Here is a 20,426-nt window from a genome sequence, read left to right as displayed (position 1 = left end):
AATTAATACATTTTACCACAAAATGTGCACTATGTGCAGTGTAACCTTTCTGGGTGAATAGACAGCACAAGTATTTTAGCAAGAATGTTTCTGAATTCCGATAGAGTATCTTGATAGCATAATATCAAAAGACCAAAGTACTGAACACCATAATATTGAACTCCCAGACTTTCTTTTTGTAGGCCTCATGTTAGGACTCATTCTTTTGTTCATACCTTGCAGGACCCATAGTAGCACTATTTCTAGGGAGTTTTGATACTCAAGTTTTTTTTTGTTTGTTTTGCTTTTTTTTTTTTGTTTAATATTGTATTTTTCAAAGTTTTAATATTTCTAAATCATGGCCTCAAGACTTTGATTTTGAAGATTTTTTTGTTACAACATTTTCCTAGTAATCCCCATTGCAATATCCAATCTACATGAATTTCCATACTCTGTCATCCTTTCAGGATTAACAGTGTCATCCTTTCAGACTTATTTACTTATAAATTCTAAGTTTAGACTTCTATATTAGTAACAGGTCTATGTTCAGCTACAGAAAAGGAAAAAACTCAAATGGCTAAATTTTGAATGGGACACAGCAAAATGGAAAATTTGCAAACAACAAGAACATCGAAATAAATGCATCGAGTGGCCATAGTCGGCCTACATCGCAAACACAACCAACCTATGTGGGAGATCTCACTACAGTGGGGAATAGTGCACATTTAAAAGGTTTCCCTTCATTTACTTTATGCATCCTGTTACTTCTTGGTTGTTGGCCAACTTTGACCATTCGATGCATTTATTTTCAATGTTGTTGTTCACTGATTTTCTGTTTCACTGTGTCCCATTTGAAATTTAGGCATTCGACTTTTATCCTTTTTGGTAGCCTAACATAGACCCATTAGTAATATGTCCCATTAGATTCTTAACAATATTGAATACACTGCACTCTATAAAGAAGTTTATTGAATAAATAAATACCCTGTAAAGAAGTTTAGTGTCAGTACTTAGCTTCTCTGTGATTTGTACAGTAACATCAACATATATTCATCAAATCGGCATTTATATTAAATGGTGTTATGTTCTGGGGTATTTTATAGAATAGTGGATTAATGGCTTTTACAAATAAGAAAGCTGACACTGAACAGCATTGTCTAATACCTGTACTGTAATAAATGCAAATCCCTAGTTTACTGATTATTAATTAATTTCAGCTGTTGTCGTTTTATATGCATTTGTAATCTGTATGTGTATATATATATATATATATATATATATATATATATATATATATATATATATATATAATATATATATATATATATATATATGGTTCTACCTGACATAATCGAAACCACACAACACCGACAACCACATCCACCACCACACCATATTATTCGTCCATACGAAAAAACACAACATAACAACATAAAACCAAATAACCGACGTACACCACACAAACCCCACCCCCACACTGCACACACCACAATAATAATTAAACAAAAACCAATCCCACACCCACAAACACACAACACAAGCACAGCACACCAAACACCTAACAAGCCCACACCCCTAAGGTCTAACCCTGCTCCTCACCTACTCGCTACACTATCTACCCACACCCTTCCCCATATATATATATATATATATATATATATATATATATATATATATATATATATATATATATATATATATATATATATATATATATATATATATATATATATATATATATATATATATATATATATATATATATATATATAGTACTGATTATGCTGTGATATTTGGAAAAAGACAAACTAGTTACATGCTAGAATGGAGTGTGACCCAACCTTAACAAAAGTTAAGCACCTCCTGCAAAAGTCGTTAAGGTCAGGTCGCACACTAGGCAGTAAAATCTGCCTATACTGACTACCAAATGACAGCAGCAGAAGAAAATATTTGTTTTTGCCTGCTGTCCATACCCATAACATGTCCCTAATGTCCTGTAGAAAATAAAACTTAAGAGAGTTGCTAGAATAACAGGATGTGTATTCTCCTGCATGATCTGAAGAATGCAAATGGTAAAACTCAAAGGTATGTCATTATTATTGATTTCAAGTATCAGTGGACAAAAATATAAAGTAATAATCTGGAAGTCCTATGAAAATCTAAACAGTTGAGAGATATGGAGGTAGATGTAAACATAACAGACTGCATTTCACTACATCTCTGACAGTGATTGCTAAGTGTTTTATGGCTTTGAAAGCTGGGAAAACACTAAGAATTTTTTTTTCCTTTTTAACTAGTAGTACATGGAATAGGTAATGCTCCATGCACTTCAAGGAATTATGGTCAGCTCTCTGATCTTAACTCCTTATTATGTGTTCTCGACATCAATGCCATGGTTTGCCTCTTGAGCTTCACTCTCATGGTGAATTTCTTGGCATCCTCTATATTATAAATAGCTGAAATTAATTCATTAAAAATCAAATACTATTAACTACTTCCCATAAATAGGCTATGTTCACATAATGAAAAGCATCAAGCTTAATTATGATAATTTTAGGTACACTGCGATGGTGAGCATACCTGCATGGTGTGCACTCAATAAAATGTTTTGATGGTCAGGGATGCTGACTGCATAGTTCTAATGAATGTGCGTATGTAGTTGTGTAATTCTTCTACAACTGTGCTTGTTGGAGTATGCACAGGGAGGTGAGCTCCTCTGATAGAAGTACACATAAGTGGATGTATGATAATATCACTATGCACTAGGCGCATGTCTTAGGGATGGCTAAACAACATATACATCAGCTTCAATAGTAATAATGACTTTCTGAGAGGAACTGTTGACATACTGAACAAAATAATTATGAAAACAGTGAGAATGCTGTTACATTTATTCTGAAGAAGTCCTTTTATTGTGGATGAAAGAGGTACATAAATCAATTTATGTCTGTTTTTGGTGTTTTTAGTTTTTATTTTACTGTTCTTGCACCAGGTTTTCATTGTTGTTATTTTTGAAGTTGTATGTTTTAACAACCGTTCACCATTATGGCAGAATTTAATGGAGAAGTTTCAGGTGAAAGTTGTCAAGAACTTACAAAATATTCACCTACTACCTCTACCAAAGAGATTTTGAGTATTTTATTAGCCTTTCAGTTATCTATTAGTACTCCATCATAAAAAGTGTTGCTCAAGGATGTGTCAGTTGACAATATGGATACTACCATATTGCCTGAGCCAGTTACTGATACACAAGTGCCTGCTAAACCTTTGATTCTTACATCTAAGGGTGATGAAAATAATTCTGCATCTGCTGTACTGCTGTCAGCAAGGTATGGACTTGAAAACTTTTTAAAATGTCCTGTCAATGATGGAATGAATGCTAATTTTGTTCATGTGGCTAAGAACATTACAGATGAGAACAGTTTTATGGTTTCTACCTTTGAGAAAAAAAATCCAGGAATATAAATTACTAGTGTACTATAATTTATATTTAGATCAGTGTATTAACATGAGTATTGTACCAAAGTGCCTTAGGTTATTTACATGCTCCAATGGAAATGTATTCACCAATAAAATGTATTATTCCAGTTTTTGGTGTTTTTAGTGTTTTTAAGCGTATGTTGCTGTTTTTACACTGGGGTTTCTGTGTTACTATTTTTTTAAACACCTTTATTGATTTTGCATAAATCAAACAATCTTATTAATGTTAAGAATAAAGTTTATAACAAGTTATTAACATAAAACAACAAAAGTATTTACAAAGACATCTGCATACAAGTTCTATAATATGGATAATTGCAATGATTCATAGTGTGATTTAAACTTTTTTAAAAAAATTCTTGTAAGTTTACCTACATATTATACATGTATGTGTTCCTAGGTGTTCGTGATTTAATTGTCAAAATCTCTAGATGAGATAAGTCTGTTATACCATTTTTGACTTCTGAAAAAGTTGGAGGAGAATCAGAGATCCGTTTTTTTGCAATGATCTTTCTGGCTACAGCAAGTATTGACCAGAGTAAACGGAATTTAATTTTTTTAACACAATTTGGTATGGGAGTATTGAAGAGAACCAGAGATCTAGTTAAAGTAAAATTACTTGTAAATAGGACTTGCAATAAATTATTAACTTTTTCCCAATACATTTTTAATTCAGAGCAGTCATAGAACATGTGCACCCATCCTATTTTTACCCCAGACTTACATTTGTTACATATGTAATTTTTTTGTTGATTTTGTTCATAATTTGAGTGTATTGTGTTATTTTTGAAGAACAAAATAAATTAAATATTGTAAGGATTTCTTTGCTTAACCTATTGATCTAGTTGAGGAAAATGTGTGGGAAGCAATAATTTGTTAAAATTGAATCTACTCTTTTTATTTACGGCTATTGCAATAATCTTATATTCAATGTATGAAATTAAACTTGGTCAACAACAACCTACTGAAACTCTACTTTTCCATCCATTTTAATAATATATCAGCTACATTTATTCATTCATGTAGTTTCCACCCAGGAATCATTAGAAGTATTCTGCAATAAACCCATCAAGGCTTGAACCTTTATTTCATTTTATCTCCCTAATGCTGTCCGAAATGTTCTGCATAGAAATAAGTATATATTCTTGCTGCGTCTAAACTGAGGGACTCTCTTTAATCCATTCTGCAATAGCTTTTTAATATTTAATCCATGTTGTATTATATAATTCATAAAAGTAATGTAATGTTAACTCCTTCATTTCCTTCTTGTTACCTGTTTTAGGACCATTTTCATCACTCATTTAAATGATCACATTTTCAATTTAGTGGGTACAGCATTGGGAAGCTATCATTTTACCAATGAGATCTTATATTTAATGTACGAAAGCTTTACTGAATTGATATTTACCCTTTAAATTATATAGCTCCTGTTCATATTTTAATGTTTGATGTTAATTTTTCTGACATGTATGAATATCTTTTCATTATTAACGGACATTTTCAATAGCATATTTAACTAATCATCTATCAATTTAATCATGAATTCTAAAGACTGTAGGCATGATTCATAAAGGTAACCACAAAATGTACACTTTCTGAAAATAAGAACAGACCTTCCACAATGTTTGTGATGTCTATTCATGCAGAAAAGTTATGCTAAGCATACACTTAGTGTATACTTTGTGGAAACCTTTATGAATCAGGCTGTGCATATTATGGGACATAACAGTGATGTTAGAACAACATACATGAACTTTAAATGCATTATATTTATGCCACCAGCAAGGTTTTCATCATATTATCAATATCAAATGAAAAGGCCGATTTAATCTCTTATCTTCTCACCAAAATTCTTTAGTTGTGAACCATTTAGCAAGCATTCCCTTTTGTTAATTAAGGCATTAGGAGAATTATCGGAAAAAGTATAGATATTAATTGCCATGTGATCAGAGAGTGTATATGTAATGTTTTCCAAATAACGTTTATAAAAAATATCCATTGAAATAAAAAACATAATCATTTCTGGAAAATATATCTTTATGTGAGATTTGTGTGCATTTAGGTAACTTAGGATGCTTAATTCTTTAACTATTCAGTAGATTTTCCAGATTGATAAAGTTGTGAAGTAATCTGCTATGACATTTATGCCATGAATGTTTTAATGGAGGAAAATATCTAAATTCTTGTTCAGGACTGTATTCTAATGTTTGTCAAGTATAATTCAAGAATTACCTTAATTTTGAACAGCAGATGTTAAGTTTTCTCTCATTTTTTTTGTCTCAAAATCAACCATAAAAAGAAGCAGTTGTCTTTTTACAGCCATCAAGGGTAACAGAACCAGCTAAGACTCTGCCCTTTAATCCAAACAAAACAGTGTTAACTATAAACTCTCATTTTGTTTAACAAGTACAGCAACACATGCAGAATTATCAGATTCGAAATTATTAATTTCTCTTTCCATCCATTTGTACTTTGCATTTAAATCCATTCTTATCTTTTCATCAAGGTGCATTTCTAGTTAATAATATTAATTTCACTGGATGATTTTCAATTAATTTCATAATTTATCTAAAATTAGAATAAGCACCATTAGTATTTATACTTAATATTTTTAAATTTATTTCAACTTAATAAAGAAAATGAAAATAGCCAAAAAGCATACACTTTTGTAATAGCAAAGTTGAAAGATATCTCTGAAGTAAGAGCAACTTCATCACACCTGAGCACACGGAAGAAACAGGCCAGTTTAGAAGAATAAGAAAATGTCCCTGAAAAGAAAAACATCCAAATTGAAAGTCCAATCCAGTTTTGAGATACAGGTGGGATCCTCTGGAGATTGTAGATAATCTTGACTTATACAATGCCAAATACTTGCACTTCATCCCTGGCTTCAGTTTCAGATTCAAATATTAAAGGAATTGATTTCCATGTGACTCTCAGTTTGTTTAGATAAATGAAGCAGGACTTTTTTCCCCATAGTCTTATACATATTTCAGAAAAGTATTTATTTTTATTTACATTTGTTTACCAGGAAATTCCAACTGGACACAGGTCCTTTCAGTGGAGGTCCGTGGAGAAAAGCTCCACAGAACAATAAATGAGCAGTAGAGTACATGGAGAACACTTGAATATACATACAATAGCAAATAATACATACTGCAGCAAACATTAGCTATACATACAATATGAAACATAGTAATGAACAGATATACCAATATCTAGCTAAAGGCTAAGAATAAAGGTAGGATGTAAATACAGATAGTACTAAGCTAAAACAGATACTGTTCTAAGCTCATATACCTAAATCGTATATACAAATATTGCACTAAACTCAAGCAGATATAAAGTAGAAGCTCCACACAAAGATGGAACAAGCTAGAAATGCTAATGGGATGGAAGGGGAAGATAGAGGAGTAAGAGAGGAGACTGAGTGAGTAGCATATGTGGTAGTGAGAGGAAGCTAGGTGTAAGTCAGTTGGACATGTATATGGAGTTCAGATGAAGTGAGGTAGTTAAGCATGTTATAACAGGTCTGTGAGATTGAGTGGGGAGGGAAAGGGAGGGTAAAGGGTGAGCCAGACTTGCAGGGGAAAGAATGCAATGATCAGATGATTTGAGGCATGTTGGCTAGGGAAGGGTAGAGAAAGGGGAGGTAAAAAGGAGGGTTACTAGTCGGGATTGGTGCATGGACATAACCAGAGACTTTTTAAGTAAGTTTTTAGTGCAGTCTTGAAGTGATTACAAGAAGGTAGTGTGGTTATGGGGGGGGGGGGGGGTTGTTCCATAATCTGGATATGATGCAAGAGAATAGTGCTTCTCCCGGTGAGTTCTTGGGTTTGGTCACTAAAAGTAGATTGTTGCTGCTTGAGCATAGAGGTCTAGTGGAGCAGTAGGGCTGGAGAAGGTTTCAAAGGGATGGGACTTTAAGAGGATGGTTTACTAACTTGTGGGCAAGGGAGAGTTTTTCAGGTGAAGAAGTTGAAAGAGTTCAAGCCAGTCAAGTTTTCTAAGTGAGATACAGTGGTGGCTACGATAAGATGCACCAGTGGCAAACTTAGCAATTTTATTGTAGCAAGCCTTGAGCTTGTTTAGGTCTGTTTGTCTAAGGTAGTAAGTATAGGAGAGGTGTAGAGTAAAGTGGAGATTAGGTGGGATTGGCAGCAGAAATTCTGGCTGTCTTGGTGAGGAACTGTTTGTTTCTGTACAATGCACCTAGTTTTTGTGAACCTTTTTCATGGTAAGAGAAATGTCAGTGTCAAATCTGAGATTGTTATCAATCTCAACACCAAGTAGTTTGGTGTGTTCTGTTGGGGAGATGACGGTATTGTCTTTGGCTAGAATATTAAACTGGGGATAATTGAGTTAGATTTAGTGGGTTGGAAGATAAAGAGTTTAGTTTTGCTCAGGTTAAGCAATAACTGGGCATTAGACAGCCAGTTTTCTACAGATGAAAAGGCTCCCTGTATGATCTTGTGAAGTTCAGGTATAGTTCGGGCTGAGCAGTTGAGGGTGGAGTTATCTGAATACTGTATAAGAGAAGCATGCTTGGTGGCTGTGAATAGATCACTGGTGAAGAGTGAGAATAGTAGGGGAGCAAGGATGGATCCTTGGGGGACACCAGGTGTTACAGGAAGCTAAGGGGATAGGTCATTATGCCAGACAACTGATAGTTTTAGAATTTCAAAAGTAAGATTGACATACAGATTTATATTTACACATTCTAATGATAGTATTTTCTTATATATTGCAACAGCAATAAAATGTTTTATCATTATTTTTATAAATTTTCACCATTATAGGTCTGGAATCTAGTTTTGCATGATAAATCTCACATTGTTTAAGAAAGTATGAAACCATGCAAAGAGATATGTCCTACTTTTCTATGCATGGAACAAAGGCAAGTATGGTAATGATCCTGAGTGGAATGCTTCCTTCTACAGTGACTAGATATAAAGGAAAGATAATTGGTTCAGTTACTGGTTAAATAGCTGGTGTCATTCAAGTGAGATCTATTATGTGTTAGCAAGGGACAAGATGTTTCATACTCCATTTTGCTTCACTAATATTAGCCTGCAGTTCCTCTTATTCAAAGGCTTCTGCATGCTAGTGGGACAGCAAAAGCTTTAACTAATGCCTTTTTACTTAGAGTCTAGTTGTTGGCCATTGTAATATAAGTAAGATATCTGTCCCATAATTGGATCACATTGGACTGATTCACCTCAATGCCAGAAATCTGAACAAAAATCATTTGATCTTGAGACCCTCATACATTTGGAACACATCCATGTCTGCATAGTTACTGAGACTTAATTTAAATCTAAAGACAGCATTTCATCTATACTTTGGTTTTGAATGTTTTGTGCCTTCACACCAGATGACAACTATAATAGAGTCTCAATATTTGTCAAGTAACATATTACCTCTGGGCAGATCCTCAGAGACCTGCAAACTGAACTAAATGAACTACAAATCACTTTTGTTAGGATTAATTAACAGCTTATTAATGAATATCCTTTTATCCATGATGACTGTGCAAAATTCCACAGTATTCTAAATTATCTCCCTGTTAGAAAAAAAAATTGCATTATTTTGGTTGACTTTATCTACCCTTTAAATAAACTGGGATACCTATATCTCCAATGTTGGATGTGCTCAAAACTTCCAAGATTGTATAATAAGAACCTCCCAGCCAGAAGGCACAGAATTCTTGAACTGATGCTTACAAACGTGACTCCCTCTTGCATGAGTACTCTGGCATGTCCTTCCCCAGTAAATTATGACCATAAATTTGTGAACATCTTATGTATGGCCCATAAAACCCCTACTGGAAACCCTATTGACTTCAAAGACTGCAGGCATACCAAGCTCAACCAATTCTGAGAGCAAATATAAACATTCACTTATCAGTACACTATCGCTTACCATGATACTGTAGCAAGCTTCACTATAGAAATCTACTGCCATTTGGAAGAATTCATAATGCTAGCAGTCCCTGCCAGATCTGAGCATCATGAAAAATGTAAAAATTAACTAAACGTGTAGTCCAATATCTTCAATAAGCACTACAACAAAAGAAAGAAACTTCTTAAATTGTACAGCAGATCAAAACTCCCGATTCCAAATCAAAATATCAAAAGCATAAAAAAATGAAAAACAGTTAAGGTGCATTGAAGAAGTCTATGAACTTAAGTGGACCACAGAAGCCAAAGATAAATATACGTCATGTTTTTGAAGACGAAGAAACAATACTCCAAATTTCTGTGAATGTATTCATAAAGACCTTCATGTTATAATCCAACAGGCATTGCCAATATCCTTACACAAATGTTTACTGTCAACTTTACCCCCTGAGATTTCTAGTCTAATCAAAACCAAACACACTGCCTACATGGTATCTGACAATATACATGGCTACTTATTTAATAGTGTTAAACATGCCTTACAGATCCACTCCATAAACTGTTTAACCGAAATTTAGCTATTGGTTTCATCCCTGAGGAGCAGCTCACTACAGCAGTGAAGTTTCTCTGTAAGTGTGACCTTACAACTGACCCAGGTAGTTGTCCTGGTCCCCTTCAATAAACACATCACACCGAATGACATTTGACAACCTTTATTAAACTTACATAACTGTGATTACCAATTTTATTTACAACTGGACATAGTATAGTTGGTTCTAAACACAGCATAAACCTCCTTGTAATGTTAATCAGGACAGCGTACCTGCTCATCCTGCCCAGTAAGCAGCGTCCATACCTTTGCTTGCTTACTTTACTTATGAAGCAGCGTCACTTTATAGACCATTCATCAAATTACCAAATTACCAACCAAATAAGCAGCATCCTTACCTCCGTTTGCTTACCTATTCAGCAAACTTCCTCCAGCTGCTCATTTCCTTTCCACAAATCCTTGGAATAAACCTCCACACACCGGAGGGGGAGCAGAAAAGGGCAAGCCTGTCCCTCTTCTCCGCCTACCCCAACTAACATAACCAAAATCCCCACCAAACCACCAACAAAAAAGGGAGGGTGGAAGGGTAGCAAGTTCACGCCAAAATGTGATTACTTACCCAGCTACACTTGCCTAAACCCCTTAAGCCCCTTTCCACCCTTATCTCATTTCCTCCCAATCATCCCTCCCTCCATTTAACCCTTTCACCTCCCCCACCCACTTAACTCCCATTAATATATCAGCTTAACCCCTACTAAAGATGTCCCAAGACAACTTGGATTGTTATAACAAGCCTTATTTGCAAAGTCATAGAACATATAACTGATTTCATAAGCTATGGCATAAAATTATATTAGACTTTACTCCCAACAGTCTGGTTTGTGAAGGATATAGCCTGTCTACAGAAGCTTGTAAGCTTCTTTGGTAGTGTTAAAGAGGTTGAGAACAATAGCTGTGAAGTAAACATGGCATATCCTCACCCGGCCAAGGCCTTTTATACCATGCACCATGCTGGCATCACACAGAAACTAAATACTTTACAAAACATGGAACCCACACAGTGTAAGCTTCAGATGCCTTGTTAGAAAGCAAGAAAGTAACCAGTGGTGTCCCTCATGTCTCATCTCAGTGCTGGGACTCCTCCTTTTTGGCCTTTAGTTCTCAGATTTTCAAGTAGAGAGTCCGGAACTCTGCCTAACAAAGACTTCAGTTGATCTTAAACTGAAGGTTGTTGTTAAGTCTGTCTGTGACACACAAACCCTACAGAATGTACTCTCCCCAGTAACCTCTTAGTGGGCAAAAAAAATTAATTTCAAAAGTGTAGAATCATCAGTTTTGGTAAATAACACTTCAGCTCTTCATTCTGTAGAGACAACACACCACCACAAAACAAAAATGTAGTCAGAGTTCTAGGAACTTGGGATTTATAACACCCTCACTTTTTGCCATCAAGGTTGTCAGGAAACCCTGTTATTTAGCACAGCTAACATTCAAAGGAATATTATCAGGTCTGAAGAAGTAATTATTCCCCTGTACTCAGTATTGATCAGACCAATTAGCAAATATAGTGCCTCTTTTGAGATGTAACGCACTAGTCATATCAAAATTTAGAAAGACTTTAAAGGTACCTAAAAAAAATTATAGATCTAAACTTCCTGAGCTGTCAAGAGAAGCTGGAGGCTCTATCCCTTTATTCAATGTCTTATAGTCTTTTAAGGGATCATTTCCTTTATGCTTCATGTGCCATTACAGAGCAGGTTGTCCTGGACCTCCATGAGTCCAATGGTTCCAGAAACACAACAAACAGGGATCTAAATCTTCACCCACAAATAAATAAAACACAGTGGAAGGAAAGATTTGTAGCTCAGCACCTCCTTAACCTGTGGAATAACCAGAGGAACAAGTGCAGGGAAAACAACAGAAACAAGCCCACATGGTAAAACCAAAGTATTAACATGCTTTGTAATAAAAGGAAAAGAATTTTGACTAAAAGTAAGAAAAGTAATTCCCAGATTTTTAGAGCCCATGTCACTGAAATAAAGAAACAATTCAGGAGCGTAATCCACCAAAGCTAAGGATGAAGCTTAGCTACCCAAGCCAAAGACAATCACAAGGCATTTTTTGGTTATGCTCATAATCTGAAAAGCACAATGCAGAAATGTACTGAGCTGATTATGGGCAATGCTACTTACACTGAGGCTGAAGATATAGTTAACATACTGGCCAGTAAATTTAGCTCTAACTTTGCCACTGTGTCCCTCATCTATCCCTTAGGCTATACCTGGAACTCATTCTCCTCCAGCAATCAGACATAACCAAGTCCTAAAATTGGTATCAAAAGCTAAACATACTGCATTTGCATTGATAGGTCTTGACAATATCCCTGGATGTGTTTTAAATAGCAAGAAGGATAATTTAGCCACACCCCTAGCAACACTGTAGAATCACAGCCTCCATACAAGCTTTGTACTAAGGAAATGGAGAACAGCTACAGTCATTACCCTGTATAAGAGAGGACCTTCCACAGACCCAGGCAATTAGAGACCCATATGTCTGACCAGCCTTGTATGCAAAGCCATGGACAGACTTATCAATGGACTAATCAGTCAGGACATATGGAATCACCAAACACTGGATCCATCTCAGTTTGGATTCATTAAGTGCAGGTAATGCTTATTCAACCTGGTGGATTTTTTTTTGAGAAGTTCACCAAAGCAATAGATGAAGACAGAATGATACACACCACATACCTTGGCCTGGCCAAAGCTTTTAACACAATTCCTCACTCAGTCATAGTAGAAAATCAAAATAAACTGAGACTAAACCCCTGTGTCACCCACAGGATTGACAAATGTCTCACAAATAGAACACAGATGATCAAAATTGGGAAAGTTATCTCTACAAACTGGCAAGTTACCAGTGGAGTCCCCCAGGGTCTTGTGCCTGGAAAACATTTGCTTGGCATCTACTTTTATTTAGTAAAAACCAATAACAAAGGGCTTTTGTTAATAAAGTTAGCAGATGAATGCAAGCAGTCATTGAACCCCAAATTACTTAGCCATCATGCAGAAAGGTTTGTTCTAAATAAATAGCTAGTGCAACAATCAAGGACTGAAACTAAATGCCAAAGTGCTTTATTGTATCCTTTGGGAAGTTATCTACCCCAGGAAATCAAAAGGATTGACAATACCCCCTCAAAATTGACCCAGTTGTTCAGGATTTGGAAACTTATGTGGACAGTGACCTAACTTTTGACCAACATATGTCTGTTGTTGTAAGAAAGTCTTTTTATATTGCACAGCTTATAAACAAAGGGATTGTGTCTAGATCTAGGTATGTCACTGCCTCCCTTTACCCAGCCATCATTAGATCAGTCATTGAATATAATGCCCCCTGTAACACATATCTGTCCAGACACATGCAATAACTGGAATGCCACAGAGGTATCTTACTAAAGTAATCGAGCCCTGAAAAACATGTCCTACACGTAGCAATCTAAAGCCCTGTCACTCTACATGGTACCCTACAGATTGCTAGGAGTTGACCTGTGTCTGGCATATAAGGCATCCTCCAACATGTTACTGAGAATTTATTGCACATCAGCAAGTCTAGTGGCATCAGAAATACTCAGTCTATGAATCTAACCCTTTTTCCGCAACATCAGCAGAATGGTTTGGAGGGACAGATGTTTCTTGCAAATGGTACACTGCTGTGGAACAGACTCTACATACACATAAAACAAAGTTTCACCCTGTCCATATTCAACTGCAATATGGATCTATGAGTGGAAAACAGAAAATTTACTCCAAGACAGCCACCTGTTGTACTAATGGACAGAGGCAGCTCCTAAATGCTTCCATGCTTGTGTCCCCTCAAGTTATTTGTGGTATGATCCCTGTTATTCTCATTAGGGGTAATATATAATTATTTACCATGAGATGGGTAAGGCCAATCTATAACCAAATGAGATAGGTTACGTCAAGCACAAAAAGGGAAATTGGCTAGGCTTAAAATGTCTGTCAAGGGCATCTAGCCTCGTATTGACCTATGAACCTATGAATAAACATCCCCTGAAAGTTAAGCATGGCAGCTTACTATCTACCTTTAAACATGACATAGCTAACAAGATGGGTTTTCACAAATTTACTCCAGGACTGACAGAGATGATCCAGATGGGAAAAAAAAGAGGTAAAACCTGAGAGATGGTACTGGCAAGGTAGAAATTGTCACAAGACTCAATAATCTTGGAAATCTATGAATTTATGAATCATTGTATCAACACTTTTAAGTGTAAAGATATTTATAACCGACACATTGTTGTGTTTCTGCTCAACAATGCAGAAATTATTTTCAATGCACTTGTTTTATTGTGGTATGCCTTAGAAATGGTCTTTCTAACATAGATTCTACAAAACAGTTAAAAGAAGGACAAAGCTTTCTGTCATGATCGTAGCCATGGCAAGTACATGAGTCTTAAATTTCAATTGCATCATTTTGTTCTGCAGAATTCATTTTTCTTTCTTGCGTCCATTACTCTAGCAAAACATTGTCACTTTATTTCTTATTTTCTCCTTTTTCTTTGCCATTTTTTTTACAGGCATGCATTCCCTCAGTCAGTTTTTTGAACTGCTGTGACACTGTGACTGTTAATCCTGGGAAAACACATTGGCTGTTAGTGTTTAGGTAGCTTTGCTCTTTAGCAAGGAGCATGTGGGAAGAAAGAAAACGCATTAAATTAATAGGAAGAAGCTAATTCTTCAGCTTGACCAGGCCCACTATGCCTAGTGAGATCAGATTCCTGATTACCAGGTTGAGAAAGGAAGACAAGGGAAGTCTATGGGAAGTGAAAATGCTAGTAGATAGGTGTTCCTGTAAAAGGAAGCAGAGAGCATACCTCTGAAACCAGAAAGGATAAGACAGTTTCACTGTATGATTGGCAATACCTGTTAAAGCTGAGCACAGAAAATATTGTAAATATCGGTTATGCTGGATCACGCAAGAAGAATAAAGCCTTCTAGAGTTATTCAAAATATTTTCTTGTTTGGATAAAGAGACTGAACTTTTTGTAGACACTATTTTGCTGTCACCCACTATGAGCTACAAAGTCTTCTATTCACTGAGGACTGTGGAAAGTCTGAATTGAACCAACAATTTTTCTGTATCTGTTAAGCCCCACATTTTTAAAAAAAGTTGAACTTTTCATTTTCACTTGCAGTTAAACCTGTTTGAATCAGGAGAATTTTTTTAAGAATTATTTATCTGAACTTCAACATACTATACTGTGTACTAGTAATCAAACTTGATTGTTATATATCCACAGCTTTTGATAAGGTCAGGCCTACATCTCTGAATAACTTGTCCCCTGTTTCATCATTTTATACCTCAGAATAATCTATCTCTGAGAATAGTGCAAATTAACAAATTCCAAATCTCTGGGCTGATTCATCAGTTCAATACATAAGCATTTGCAGAGTTTGTAGTACTTTGTGTTTTTGTGAAAATAACGGTGAATAAGTGACAAGTTCTTTCTAGGTTCATAATAATTTCTGAACTCCATTATAATTGCTGTCATTTTATTTTTCTATTCTTTTAAACTAGGTATTGGTTACCTTGAAAGCTTACACTGGGTAGCAGTGAAGAGTTACCAAATAGCTGGGTAACTACAGCAGCGCTAGTAAGCGAGACGGCTAGAAAGGTGCTTGGTATGACATCTGGACAGACAAAGGACGACAAGGAGACATGGTGGTGGAATGAGGAAGTATAGGAAGAGTATACAGAGAAAGAGGTTGGCAAAGAAGAAGTGGGATTGTCATAGAGATGAAGAAAGTAGATAGGAGTATAAGGAGATGAGGTGCATGGCAAAGAGAGAGGTGGTGAAGGCTAAGGATAAGGCATATGAAGAGTTGTATGAAAGGTTGGACACTAAGGAGGGAGAAAAGGACCTGTACCGATTGGCTAGACAGAGGGACCGAGCTAGGAAAGATGTGCAGCAGGTAAAGATGATAAAGGATAATGAGGGAAATGTACTCACAAGTGAGGAGTGTGTGTTGAGGAGACGGAAAGAGTACTTTGAGGGGCTGATGAACGAAGAGAATGAGAGGGAGAGAAGGCAGGATGATGTAGGGATAGTGAATCATGAAGTGCAGTGGATTAGCAAGGAGGAAGTAAGGATAGCTATGAAGAGGATGAAGAACGGAAAGGCTGTTGGCCCAGATGACATACCTGTGGAAAAATGGAGGTGTTTAGGTGAAATGGCAGTGGAGTTTTTAACCAGATTGTTTAATGAAATCTTGGAAAGTGAGAGGATGCCTGAGGAATGGAGAAAAAGTGTTTTGGTACTGATTTTTAAGAATAAGGGTGATGTGCAGAGCTGTAATAACTACAGAGGGATTAAACTGATCAGTCACAGCATGAAGTTATGGGAAAGAGTAGTGGAAGCTAGGTTAAGAAGGAATGTGATGATTAGTGATCAGCAGTATGGTTTCATGCCAGGAAAGAGCACTACAGATGTGATGTTTGCTCTGAGAGTGTTGATGGAGAAGTACAGAGAAGGTCAGAAGAAGTTGCATTGTGTTTTTGTTTACTTAGAGAAAGCATATGACACGGTGCCTAGAGAGGAGTTGTGGTATGGTATGAGGAAGTCGGGAGTGTCAGAGAAGTATGTAAGAGTGGTACAGAATATGTACGAGGGTAGTGTGACAGCAGTGAGGTCTGCTGTGGGAGTGACAGATGGGTTTAAGGTGGAGGTGGGATTACATCAAGGATCAGCTCTGAGCCCTTTCTTATTTGCAATGGTGATGGACAGGTTGACATATGAGATCAGACAGAAGTCCCCATGGGCTGTGATATTTGCAGATGACATTGTGATCTGTAGTGAGAGTAGGGAACAGGTGGAGGAGACCCTGGAGAGATGGAGATGTGCTCTAGAGAGAAGAGGAATGAAGGTCAGCAGGACTAAGACAGAATATATGTGTGTGAATGAGAGGGAGGATAGAGGAATGGTGAGGATGCAAGGAGTAGAGGTGGTGAAGGTAGATGAGTTGAAATACTTGGGATCAATAGTTCAGATTAATGGTGAGTGTGGAAGAGAGGTGAAAAAGAGAGAGTACAGGCAGGATGGAGTGGGTGGAGAAGAGTGTCAGGAGTGATTTGTGACAGACGAGTACCAGTAAGAGTGAAAGGGAAGGTCTACAAGAGGGTAGTGAGACCAGCTATGTTATATGGTTTGGAGACAGTGGCATTGACAAAAAGGCAGGAGTTAGAGCTGGATGTGGCAGAGTTAAAGATGTTAAGGTTTGCACTGGGTGTGACAAGCGTGGACAGGATCAGGAATAAGTATATTAGAGGGTCAGTCCAGGATGGAAGGTTTGGAGACAAAGCCAGAGAGGCAAGATTACTTTGGTTTGGACATGTGTTGAGGAGGAATGCTATTGGGAAAAAGATGCTAAGGATGAAGCTACCAGGTAACAGGAAAAGAGGAAGGCCTAAGATAAGGTTTATGGATGTGGTGAGAGAGGACATGCAGGTGGTTGGTGTGACAGAGCAAGATGCAGAGGACAGGAAGAAATGGAAACAGATGATCCGCTGTGGTGACCTCTAACAGGAAAAGCTGAAAGAAGATGATGAAAGCTTATTTTCCAACAAAATGAAATAATGCAGTTTTCTGGTACTTTTCAGGCCTTTTGGATATTTTTCTGTCAATAAGAAATAAACTTTCCAAGTGAGATGTTCATTTTGTTATATGCTACCTTGCAGTGTGTGATATAATTCTGGGTAGTTTCCACACTAAATTGCACTTCTGTACATTTAAATACATAAACTCTTAAAAACAAATATATTTCTTCTCATCTTTTCACCAGATATATCTTCATTTCTGACAATGTGACATATGTATGGTCAATATGCAAAACAGACATTGGGAATACGTTTTACCCTTCATGAGATCTGTAATCCGAATGAGAGTTCTATAAAGAATTTCCACCACATAGCATAAAGAGGTCTGAGACAGTCAATAAGATTTAATGCTAATCATCTCATTGCAAGGATTCTGTTAGGTGTTAGATAAATGAGGAAGTAGATATTGTCCACATTTCTTTTGGATGTATTCACATCATGTTTTTAAGGGAGTGCAGATAATGGGAATAAATCTGTGGAGGATTTCTGCCTCTTTTAATTGAAAGTGCTACATTGGAGTGGTCACCATAATCAATGAACTTTCAAAGTCAGTAGTCACACAGACCACCATTTGTCCATTGAACCTCTGTAGAAAGGGAAAGCTTCTCAGTCTAGCAGTTTGGGCAGGAGGCTGAAGATGTAATGAAGATTTACTAGTATGAGCCTAAAAGGAACTGACAAGTATACACAGGCATGTGATTAGCCTTCTAATGTTGATTCAAACATAGAATACTCAATGTCTTCCTGAGGGCTGAAATCTGACAGGATCAATTCATCCTGTGATGCATACAAAGCATTCTTGGCAATAGTGGGCAAGTTTGTCAATGCTGTGGCTCACATAGAACTCCAACTGTGAAAACTGGCTAATGTGTTTTTATTTTGTTTGTTTCTAAAAGAATTGCATTTTTGAAATCTAAACATGTAATACTGTTTTGTCAGTCTGATGCAATAATTGTGTAATATTAAATGCTATAGGTATGAAACACAGATCAGTGACTGTAATTTACTATAGAGCACCGAGGCTCTTCTATTGTTCAGAAAATGCAAATATGGTTTCAGCAGCATTACTTATTTATTTGACATTTGATGACCGGGAATAATTGACTGAGCATAAGCCCTTTTTCAATGGAGGCCCAGGGAGAAAAGCTCCAATAAAGAACACATTAAAATATACAAATAATTAAACTAGTAGAGGCTATGCAAGTGCTAAAAAATAATGCTTAGTCTAAATAACATAGATAGGTATATTATACAGACTAACAATACAATCATTAAAAAATGAACAATTATAATGAGTAGACAATAGTAACCCTAGCTACTAGTCCATTTTTTTTCTATCCTGTTTAATATTCCACCAACTGTAACATGTTTCCCAAAATGATATGTAACTTTATTATTGTTTCTCTTACAAAATATTATAAAAAATGTTAAGCTTGTTAGCTTCTCTTTTTGTAAAATTGTTAAGTTTTTATAATTCTTTATATGCCTTGGAGCTTTTCTCCCTGGGCCTCTACTGAAAACGGACATGTTGTCCAGTCAGCTTTTCCCACTAAACAAATATAAAATAAATAAATAAAATAAAATAAATTATAAATTTCCAAGGATAGTTCATCAGAGCTACAAAGGGTCCGAGTAAGGGTGTAGACTGAGATGAGGGAAAAGATGCCAAGGCAAGAGGTAGGTTTGTTGAGGATGGAGTGAATGATAAGCAGTTAAGGAAGATGGAGATAATGGGGGGACTCCAGCCAGTTAAAAGATTTCAAAAAAAGGCAATGGTGGGAATTGAAGGGCTGGTTTGCATCAAACCTAGCTACTTTTTTGTAAGTGATTTTGATCTTAGATTTTAGAGAGGATTGCAGATTAGTTACGCTCTATGAGCTATAAGAGAGACTGGGAAGAAGGTGGGCATATGCTCAAGAGAGTCTAGAATCTTTGAAGAGGAATTTCTTATTTCTGAATAGTAAGCCAAGTTTTTGGTGAGTCTTTTTATGCAATGATGGATTTGTAGGTCAAATTTAAGTTGATCATCAAGGATAACACCCAGGAGTATGGTGTGCATTTCCACATTGATGACAGTACTAATCAGCGTTGTGAAAGAAAAAGTTGGTCTAAGATGAGAAATAGATTTTGGGAGGAATAGGAGAAGTTTATTTTTATTTTTTTTATTTTTTATTTAATTTATTTTTTTTGGGGGGTGAGCATAAGATGTTTATCAGTAAGCCAGATTTCAACAGGATTGAAGACATTTTGGGTTATGCCATGTAGGTCAGGCAGATTATCAGAAGTGGAGATGATTTTGCAGTCACCAGCATATTGTATGAGAGAAGAGTGAGAACAGGAGGTGTGGAGGAAGTTTGTAAAGATGTTAAATAATAAAAGGCCAAGAATAGAGCCTTGAGGAACACCTAACTTGATGGGGAGAAAAGAAGCAAAAGAGAAACATCTTACAGACTGTTGTCTTTTGGGAGAGGTAGCTAGAGAACCATGAAATAGATGAACTAGAAAGACTGAGATCTGAAAATTTGGAAAGGAGCTTAGAGTGACAGGCAGTATCAAATGCTTTAGAGAGATCAAGAAAGAGACAGGAAACTAGTTTTTTGTTGTCTCTGGCTTGACTGAGAATTTGTGTAAAGGAAATAACGGCAGTAGTTGTGCTGTGGTTTGGACAGAAGCCATGATGGGTGAAAGTGAGAATATTTTCTTGAAGGACATAGTCCAAGAGTTGATTGTGAATGCATTTTTTCTAGTAACTTACAAAGGGGAGAGAAGATAGCTATAGGCCGAAAGTTTGAAAGTTCGGTAGAGTGACATCCCTTGTGAACTGGCAGGGTAAAAGAATTGTT

The sequence above is a fragment of the Protopterus annectens genome, chromosome 2.part1, assembly GCF_019279795.1.
Source record: "Protopterus annectens isolate FY-2018-M chromosome 2.part1, PAN1.0, whole genome shotgun sequence".
Taxonomy (NCBI): domain Eukaryota; kingdom Metazoa; phylum Chordata; order Ceratodontiformes; family Protopteridae; genus Protopterus; species Protopterus annectens.
This window is presented reverse-complemented; position numbering follows the sequence as displayed.